The sequence below is a fragment of the Dipodomys ordii genome, unplaced genomic scaffold, assembly GCF_000151885.1.
Source record: "Dipodomys ordii isolate 6190 unplaced genomic scaffold, Dord_2.0 Scaffold4, whole genome shotgun sequence".
Taxonomy (NCBI): domain Eukaryota; kingdom Metazoa; phylum Chordata; class Mammalia; order Rodentia; family Heteromyidae; genus Dipodomys; species Dipodomys ordii.
In genome coordinates, this window is record NW_012267220.1 from 7,881,617 (window position 1) to 7,891,843 (window position 10,227).

Here is a 10,227-nt window from a genome sequence, read left to right on the forward strand (position 1 = left end):
TGGGCAAGATAACGAGTACATTTCTTATCAAGCATTGTTGCCTCCTCTTTGTTTCCCCTTCCCATACTCCCCCCGCCTCCCCCACCCCGATCCTCCCCCCCCACCAAAGTTGTAAAGTTCGTTTTTCGACATAACGTCTTGTACATCTCATTGTTGCAATGGGTCCACCTGTATCCCTAGTTAAACAATTTGTTTTTTCCCTTCCCCTCCACAAATTATACCACCATCAAATACAGTGAAACAAGGGGTAAACTGTGGGGGAGGGACTTACAAAGCAACATAGAAATCATCTTATAAATATGTTAGAAACAATTGCATGAAAGAAAAAAAAACATTTGAATACTTATCTTGGGGTTCATTCCCCTAACATCAACTTATCTGACCTTTTCTGCTTGACTCAGACATACACTAGTTATTGCAAATAAGGGAAACCATGGGACCTATGTTTCTTTGGGCCTGGCTTACTTCACTTAATATAATTTTTTCCAAGTCTTTCCATTTCCTAACAAATGGGGCAATGTCATTCTTTCTGATAGAAGCATAGAATTCCATTGTGTATATGTACCACATTTTCTTGATCCATTCATCTACTGAGGGGCATCTGGGTTGGTTTTTCTGTTTTCTTTTTCTTTTTTTAAGATAATAGATTAGCCAGGTGCCAGTGACTCATACCTATAATCCTTAGGAGGCTGAGGTTTGAGGATCACAGTTCAAAGCCAGACTAGTCTGTGAGACTCTTATCTCCAATAAACTACCAAAATCAAAAAAACAAAAAACCCCCCAAAACCAGAAGTAGAGCTGTGCCTCTAAAGTGTAGAGCACTAGCTTTGAGCAAAACAAGTCCATAGAGAGCATGCAGGCCTTGAGTTCAAGCCCTCCAGGACTGGAAAAAGCAAAAGCTAACAGATTAAAATGGCAAGTTGAATTTACAGTTGTTGTTGTTTCTCCTCCTCCTCCTCTTGTTCTTCTTCTTCTTGTTCTTCTTCTTCTTCCTTCTTCTCAGAAGAATTTTCTATGCTAGTTGTAAGGAACATTATATGTGAAAGAAATTCCTACTAAATAAATTAAGAAATAATTAAACAAAGCTAATTCTCCTACTGTAGGACTTTCCAGATTCTTTAATATGCTAATGAATATTTACAGCACTCCCAGAGTGGATAAGAATATAATTTCACCAAATTTAAACCTTGTTCTGACCAGCACACTTCCAGTGTTCTCCTGTTCTAAGTGGTGTCTGCCGTCACTCTCAATCCCGGAGCTTTACATGTCATATATCTTCTGCTTTGACACTGCTTGATTTGAAGTAGTCTCTTGGCTTCAAACCTTCCCTTGAATATTATATTTTGCGAAGCAAGGATCAAGCTTCTGAAGCCATAATTTGCTATGGTCAGCTGACTTCCTCTTAGGATATCCTAGAAGGAGACTGGGTAGCAGGATGGAAGGATTTTTCTTCTTCCTCTTTTGTGGTTTTTAGATGTCACTATAAAATGTCCTCCCACCGGAGGTAGAACTCAGTGTGGAAAGGAGACAAGAGGAAGAGCCTCGGATTCTTTCCTTGACTCCGAAGTAGTATCTTTCCAATGTGAACAAACCCAAAGAAATTCAATCCCTCAAATTTGATTATATTTACTGAAATAACAGTGGTGATCTTGGGTGTTATATAAGAGAACTCGAATTCCTTTCTGACCTAAGGAATTGTGAATCTGTTGTTGATATAAGTTATTCAGTGAGTTTAGAAAAAAGTGGAATTAAAAGTATCCTTTTTGCAGGGCTGTATTTATCCTAACTACAATCACATATTATTGATTCAAAGCAAGTGGAAGGAGATGGTATGACTTGGTAAATTATTGGAATTGAGAGAAAATGGCAAGCAATAAATATGTTGTGAATGTATCTCCAAAGAGACAAATTGGGCTATCAGGCACTGGTGGCTTAATCCTAGGTTAGACCAGAAGTGGAGCTATGACTCAAAGTGGCCTGGGACAGCACCCAGGCCCAGCTCTATGACTGATAAATGATGATGACGATGATGATAAAAAGACTTGGTTTACAAAATACATCTCTTGCAGATTGCTTCCAGGCCCAGGGACTCAGGCTTTGAGCTAGGGATCCTAAAATGGGTATTGTTTGAAAAACCCTCCTTACTGATCAAGGGACTCTGATACTCAACAGGTTTAGAATCCATTGTTATACAGAATAAAAATCTTTTATTCTATAGAACTTAGATTCTAGAATTCAGCTTTGTTTCAGTTTCCTTCCCTCCATTAAACATGAGCTCAGAGCACCACAGTGTTGACAGTCCCTATCTTGGCAGGGGGTTGTGAGGAAACACTGGGCAGGAAAAGACAGAAAGACAATGAAGCTTCCCTTGGAGGCTGATTTTTTGAAGGGCTTTTGATCATCCCCCACCCAATGTCAGAGCCAATCATGGGTCCTCGGCACCAAGTCAGCCCTGGCAATTTCTGTCTACACCTTGTAGCACATCTCTGGGTGTGGGGGTTCCTGGGGATGGCCCTGGCGTCAGGTTGCTGGCATACATACTACAAGTCCCTTCTGGGACTTTCACTCATCAGTACAAAGCTTTTTTTTCTTTTAAATCATGTTGCTACCTTCCTGTGATTCTATGATAAGCTGACCAGATCTGGCATTTTAAACCAGACAAATAGGTCCACAGAAAAACTTGCCAGGAACTTAGCAAAGAAATAGAAAATGAACGAAGTGACAGAACACAGCCAAACTGAGCTGCACGAAAATCTCATTTAAGGGTAGCCAAGGTTTGTTTTCTTGTTTTTTGACTTGAAAATGACATTAGAGTAAAGGACAGCTTTGGCTTTTGAAAACACTGTGAAAGAAGGTAAAAATGGGCATCAGACCCTCTGTAGTCACATTGCTGTAAGGTAAATCATCCCAGAAGCCACACTTAAAATATAGAACATTGGAGTGTTTAATATACAGTTAACAGGCTGCAGTAGACCAGTTGTTACAAAAGCCTGCAGCACGCAAATATACATAACACAGCCAGGAAACATGCTAAAGAGGAAAGAAATAATAAAAACAATACCAACAAGCCAATTCAGCTCCAATGGAGAGCCGAATTGGGACTCCATGATGACTGGAGATGAGCCAGGGGGCAGGACACAGGACATGAACATGGAGACACACGTGGCATGGAGTCCCAGTGGCTAGGATGGTCTGGGCCTAAATAGGTCTGTGGGAATTTCCTCAGGAAATTCCCAGGCTCGGGCACTGGACTGACAGATTCAGTAACCTATCAGCCAAGTGTCTGCCCCTGCCTCCAGGGGTCCGTGCACACCCATTACCTGGGAGGCAGGTGATGGGGGCGGGCATTGTCTTCCCCCAGCATAAAGACAAGATGCCAGACCCTACCATCCACCATGTGGCCAATATGGCACCAGCCAGACCTGGACTCCTTAATTCAACATCTCACAAAATGAAGACAAATCTGTCAAGATCAAGAAACACAAGAGTAATGTGAAGATGGCTCATTACTACAAAACTATTACGAGTAATCCAAGCTACTCAGGACACCTAGATCTGAGGATCTCAGTTTGAAGCTAGCATGGGCAGCAAAATCAGGGAGACTCTTACCTTCCAATCAACTACCCCCCCAAAAGTGCCAGAAATGGAGGTGACTCAAATGGTAGAGCTCTAGGTCTTGGGTGTCCAAGTGAAAAGATAGTGCCTAGGCCTTGAGTTCAAGCCCCAGTACCAACACACACACACACACACACACACAAATAGTTTGATGCAACAAATTTTTTTATACCTTGTCATCTTAGACAGAGAAGACAGAGAAACTGCCCCCAGAGGTGGCAGTGAACAAGCTGAAATGATCTAGAGACATTGACTTAATTGTACTAGGAGATATATATATACATATATATATGTATATATATATATATAGGGACTATATGAATATATATTTAAATATATATAAATATATAATTATATATTTAAACAAACAAAATTCATTCACTCATTATTTTTACAAGAGTGAAAAAGCAACTTGTTTTTTAATTGATCCAGTCAACCAAACACTCTGTGGAATCTGGTTTGGGTAATAATGTTGGGGTACTTCATGTGACTTGGCGTCCTGGGTTTGATCAGGAAATTCACCAGGCATGTGGCTTTTCAATAGTGGAGTTTGTTGACACACACACAAAAAAATCCTCAGCACTTTGGGTGATTCAAGTGCACTTTCATAATTTGCTCCCATTCTGCCACCCTTTGTTGTTTCCACATTCACAGGAATCCATCACTTCTGTGTGAATTATGTGCTGCTTGCGACGGATATTCATACCACCCAGTCAGTGAGGGCAAGCTCAGCTTCTTGAACTCACAGAATCTATTGTTCTCTCCCTTTCTTACCCAGTGTGGTCAGGGCAGGCCTGTACCTCCAGCAGGGAGAGCAGGGAAATGACTCCCCTGAGTGTCGTTGATCACGGTCATAAATGTACGAGCTTGTACCAAGTTCCACCAAAGTTCACCTACACACCAAAGCCAAACAATTGATCTCTGTGTATTGTGTATGTGTGTTTGTGCCCATAAAAGTACTTATGTGTTTGTGTGATAGGCAAACTTAGAGCTGTGTAGCATCTTTGTACAAAATATGTGTGTGTGTGTGTGTGTGTGTGTGTGTGTGTTGAGAGGGTGTGTTTGTCTGTGTTTCAAGAAACCAGAGCATCTGTTCCTATCCTAGAGTCAGAGACCCCTGGATACCTACTTGAAGCCCTAACCTGATGGGTTTCCTGTGCATACAACGGCTTGTATGTTTGGATTTTCCTGAACTCTCTTCTCTTTGGGGACTCTCAGGTGGGTTGACTTGAATTGCTTTGCTATTTTAGCATCTCCCAAGATTGTAGGAGAGTAGTTAAAAGTCCAAGCCTCTTTCTGGCTTTCTCCAGCTCCCTGCCCCCCACTTCTTTTGTTGCTCACACACCCAAATTAACCGGAAACATTCATTGCTCAGTAATGAGGCTGGGATTCCTCTCTGCCGAGTCCAGGAAGACATAAAAGGCAGCTTGTCCTAATGTTAACATCAACCCCTGCTCTCATCATCTTTGCTCTATTATATCCTTCCTGCTGACTTTATTTTAGAAGGAAGCAAACATTATCCCAGCTTCTCATCGTATGAAGTAGTGTCACTGAGCAATTTCAGGACAATTCCCAGTGTAAGACACCCAAAACACCACACACACACACACACACACACAACACACACACACACACACACACACACAGACACGCAGTTGGGACAAAAAAGTTTGGACATTCTTTCCTTGTTTTAAAGCTTCATTTCCTGAACAGCATATTTAATAAAGCGCATAGTATTTATTTTGTTAGGCATTATTTAGTGTAATAACTTAGTCACACAGGAAAGCGCTAATATTTCGCCAGAGATGTCATCAAATAAGGGAAAGTTTGTTATAATGGCTTATAATTTAAAATTTTGATTTTAAGAGATGCCTTGTTAAGAAAATCGAAAAGTTTTATGAACTCACCCTCCTTAATAATTTTATTTTTAAATTGATTGAGCAAATACCCAAACGAGAGTGATAATTTTGTGTCTTAGACTAGCTGAAAATGAGAAGGAAAGCTGTAGCATAAAATAGAAATTATCAAAAGTTGACCTTGTTTGAGATCTTTCGTGATATTTTTCAAGCACGCTGATGACTTTCTGATTAAATATTAAATATTAATTGTATTAAATAGCTTAAATGCAGGCTCTATCCCTTTATATTAATCTTAATTGCAGATAAAAATAGTGTAGAAATACAAAAGATTAAAAAATAATTACAAGCTGAGTGTGGTGGTATCATGATTCCAAGGAAAGAAGGATTCTGAATTCAAGGCGAACCTAAGCTATACAGCAAGACCATGTCTCAAACCAAACCATACAGAACAAACTAATAAATATTGTTTTTTAAAAATCATGCTGTGCCAACTTGCATCAGGAAACAGTTAAAAGCATTGTGACCTGCACTTTTCTTCAATTGATATCTAAGACCTGCTGTTATAGTTTGGATTTAGAATGTCCCCCCAGAGACTCACGTGCTGAAGGCTTAGTCCTCAGTGCTGGTGCTATTGGGAAATGGTGGAAACTTTCATGTATACATAAAATTACAAAAACAAAATTGGAATAAGCCAGGTGCAGGTGGTTCATGCCTGTAATCCTAGCTACTCAGGAGGCTGAGATCTGAGGACTGTGCTTCAAAACCAGATATGTCAGGAACGTCTTTGAGACTCTTATTTCCAATTAACCACCTAAAAATCCAAAGTAGAGCTGTGTCTCAGTGTGGCTGAGTGCTAATTTTGAGTCCAAACCCCATAACAAGAAAAAAAAAGAATAAAATTTGTATAAAAGTCCAAATAAGAAGGGTTGTATATGCTGGAACACTTGCTAGTTTTTGGTAATTTTTTAGATTGGCCTTCACCTACTACCATAAGAGAAGGTAGGTAGAAAATCTTGTCCTTTCTTTTTGTAATGGTCCTGAGTGGTCCTCACTCAGCCAATCAGATGTTCCTTCCAGGAACTTTGATGCTAGAGAAAGTGGCATGCTTGATTATGTTTGTTTCATTGTGTGAACAAGGAACCCAACACTATATTAACAGAAATTATTTTCCCGATAGGTTCTAATATGGCCATTTAGCTTCCTTTTGTGGCTCTTAATTCAATTAATTAACATACCTAGGTGAAGTTTCTGAGAAGTACATCTGATATGTTAGCTTCCATTCTGCCAAAATATTGTGATATGTCTGTCCAAATTAGGAGCTTCAATTTTTATGGTATGTGTAAGCAAAATTCTCAGTTTCTATTTTTACTGCCCAGCAAATGGCAATCCTAACACTTTCTTTTCTGTCTTTTTTTTTTCAACCCATTGTTGCTTAGATCAGTGGCTTTAAGCATGTTTATCATAAAATAGATTACACACACACACACACACACACACACACACACACACACACACACACATTTCTATAATGTTATTTCTCTCCTGCCCCTCACCCTGGAGTATGTGACAGTGTGAAGTGAGGACGTTTTTAGGAAAATGAACATGGCTTTGCCATGGGTTAGTGTGGGTTTGAAATGTGGGCACTCATGCCAAATATGAATTTCATTGGCCATTTAGAATTGCTTTTATTTTGCCTGATACCATGTTAGGTGCTAACAAAAGCAAAATGAGTAAGATATGTTTAAGAAAACATAAAATAAAGGAAAATAAAGGAAAGTCCTGTGTATTTTTTGAAACAAGTTTATTTAAAACAAGAAACCTGACTTGAAAACTGTCTAGGATTCTTTTTTTTTTTTTTGAGCTAGTCTAACTAAAAGTCTGGGTTCTGTACTTGAGCATTGTGTGTGTGTGTGTGTGTGTGTGTGTGTGTGTGTTTGTTTTTCCTCAAGGCTAGTATTCTACCACTTGAGCCACGGCTCTATTTCTGGAGTTTTGAACTTTCCTACTCATGCTGGCTTCAAACTGCAATCCTTGATACTGGCCTCCTGAGTAACTAGGATTACAGGTGTGGGCCACCTGGACCCAGCTCTAGGATTCTTTCTTCTTTATTTTTTTAAGAGTAATTTACCCCTACTTAAAGATAGATTACATGTAATAGCTATATACAAAAAAGTTATGAAATTCTCTTAGGTTTTATCATGATAAATGAAAACATTAATTCTCCACTCACAAAGGTATGTACAGATTTTTATGTGGTTTTTGTTAAAATGGTAAGAACAAATTAAGTTACTGAAATATAAAGATAAAAGCTGAATCAACATGCCACTAAGGGAGAAGGGATATTTTCAAAGACTCAGTACTTTTCCCCATCCATTGAAAGTCAATAAAAATACCATTGGCCATTTAGTAAAAAGAAAAAAGGGAGGACGGGAAGATGGGAAGAAGGAAAGAAGGAAAGGAAAGGAGGGAGGGAGGGAGAGATAGAGAGAAAGAGAGGGAAGGAGGGAGGTATAGAGGGAGGGAGGGAAGCAAGCAATAGGCTTCTTTACATAAATCAGTTCTTTATGTACAATAAAGTAATAGGAAAAGGAAGATGAAGGAATAGAGAAAACTGCTGTGTGATAATCAGGCTGTAGTGGAACCTTTTCTCCAAAGAAGTCACTTTCACAAATTTTGGGTGGACATAAAATTTGAATGAAGATAAAATTACTGTTCACTCCAGTGTGATCATCTAAACCAACAGATGAAGGCAAATTAGAAAGATGACCAAAGGATATTTCTTAGAAGATGTTGCCTGAGATGCATCTTGAAGAGTGAGCATTTGAGAGCTAGACATTTGAGAGTTCACAGCCTAAACATTGCAATACATAGAAAGCAGGTTTATAATATCTTCCACCCAGAAAGTTGACTGTATTGCTTGTTTTAGACAAGATCAAGTTCAGGATAAAATATTTGCTTTGTCTTTCTACTATAGCAGAGTCTCCTTCACTACCCGGATGCAGGCAGTCCTACTTTATTCTCAGCTGTGAAATATTTAGAGCCCATGCGTTAAATATATATCACATTAACACTTCCTGCTGCAAGAATCCTTCTATAATCCCTGCCCCTCTGGCTTGACTCCAACTGTGAATATGAAATACCTATTGGCCTCTCTTTTTTCTTGGATTCGAGAGGTAGAGCTATTCTTACTCATAAAGAATTATACAAGATCATTGCATGAGGCTCATAGTTGGTTTTATGCCTTCAGTCAAGTCACTCATTCATCCACAAACTTTTGGAGTATTAACTTTATAGAAACCACTGTGTTATGTGTGAGGAAATTAAGAAGATAAATAAATTAATCCTATCTTCAAAAACCACAGTCTCACAGGGAAAAAGAAAACACAAGCATAAACTGGGCACCGGTGGCTCACGCCTGTAATCCTAGTTACTCAGGAGGCTAAGATCTGAAGCTCACAGTTCAAAACCAGCCTAGGCAGGAAGTCTGTGAGACTCTTATCTCCAGTTAACCACCAGAAAACCAGGCTCAAGCGGTAGAGCACTAGCTTTGAGCTGAAGAGCTCAGGGACAGCACCCAGACCCAGAGTTCAAGTCCTATGACTGACAAAGAAAAGAAAGAAAGAAAGAAAGAAAGAAAGAAAGAAAGAAAGAAAAAGAAAGAGAGAGAAAGGAAAGAAGGAAGGAAGGAACGAAAGAAAGAAAACAAAACACAAGCGTAACATATTAAAAAACATAGAACATATAAAAAACATAGAACAAACATGAGAGACCAGAAAATCTGTGATGAAAAGGATTATGCCACACAATAATTACTCAACAAAATGGTTACCAAGTTGATTCAAACAGGCTTACAAACTATTAGGCAGAAAGAATTATAATCTAATCTTAGCCTCTCTGAGAGCTAGATGTTGAGCTCTTGCTTTGTCTGGGTCTTTAAAATGTAGTTAATTCCTGACTCCCTTTATTTCTCATCAGTTTTGGAATTTACTATTTCACTCTCGTTGGTTTAGGTTTAGAGTAATGATGTGCAACTTCCTGGGGCCGCCATGGCTCAGATGTGCAGGCTCAAACGTCACTGGTGGTTCAGAGACATTTCCTTTCCTCCCTCTTCCCATTCCTCCTTCCCTTCCTCTCTTTCCCCTTCCCTCCCTTCCTTCCTGCCTTTGCAGGAGGTGGAACTCAGAGCCTCACACACACTAAGCATGCGCTGGACCCCTGAGCCACATCCCTAGCCCGCATGCAGGTTCTTTCCTTTAAACCACTACAACTGCTTCACATCTCGTTCTCACCTCATGAAACTCACGAAGAATCTGAAATCATCACCTCAACATCAAACTCAGTGCTCTGAGGAGTCCTGGAAGGCAGATGGGATAGGAATTTGAAGAATAATTTCTCCATCTTCTCATCGCCATTCAGTATTTATCTTTGTACACAATGTTGGGACACAACCGTGCACATGTGAAAGGGGTCACATTGGGAAAGTACCACACAGTGCTAGTTTTGAGGATAGCAGCAAGTAGTCACAGATTTTGCCTGAGTTACCTCAAGGATTTCCTTCTCCTCCTCCTCCTCCTCCTCTTCTCTTCTTCCTCTTCTTCTTCTTTCTTCTTCTTCTTCCTTCTTCCTTCTTCTTCTTCTTCTTCTTCTTCTTCTTCTTCTTCTTCTTCTTCTTCTTCTTCTTCTTCTTCTTCTTCCTTCTTCTTCTCCTTCTCCTTCTCCTTCTCCTTCTTCTTCTTCTTCTTGTTCTTGTTCT